Here is a 330-nt window from a genome sequence, read left to right as displayed (position 1 = left end):
GCTGACAGGTCACATGACCCGCTGACAGGTCACATGACCCGCTGACAGGTCACATGACCCGCTGACAGGTCACATGACCCGCGGACACACCTGCTGACAGGTCACATGACCCACTGACACCTGCTGACAGGTCACATGACCTGCTGACACACCTGCTGACAGGTCACATGACCCACTGACACCTGCTGACAGGTCACATGACCCGCTGACACACCTGCTGACAGGTCACATGACCCGCGGACACACCTGCTGACAGGTCACATGACCCACTGACACCTGCTGACAGGTCACATGACCCGCTGACACACCTGCTGACAGGTCACATGACCC

The 330-nt window shown here is 59.1% G+C and overlaps 1 protein-coding gene across 1 annotated transcript in view; it reads right to left on the bottom strand.

Annotated features, from left to right (window-relative positions):
• Window positions 1–330, bottom strand: part of ddx27 (DEAD (Asp-Glu-Ala-Asp) box polypeptide 27) — a 10,057-nt gene that overhangs the window by 5,029 nt on the left and 4,698 nt on the right. The window lies entirely within an intron of this gene.

The sequence above is a fragment of the Nematolebias whitei genome, chromosome 7, assembly GCF_014905685.2.
Source record: "Nematolebias whitei isolate Nwh7 chromosome 7, NemWhi1, whole genome shotgun sequence".
NCBI lineage: Eukaryota > Metazoa > Chordata > Actinopteri > Cyprinodontiformes > Rivulidae > Nematolebias > Nematolebias whitei.
Note: the sequence above shows the minus strand (reverse complement) of the source record. Positions and strands in the feature narration are given on the sequence as shown.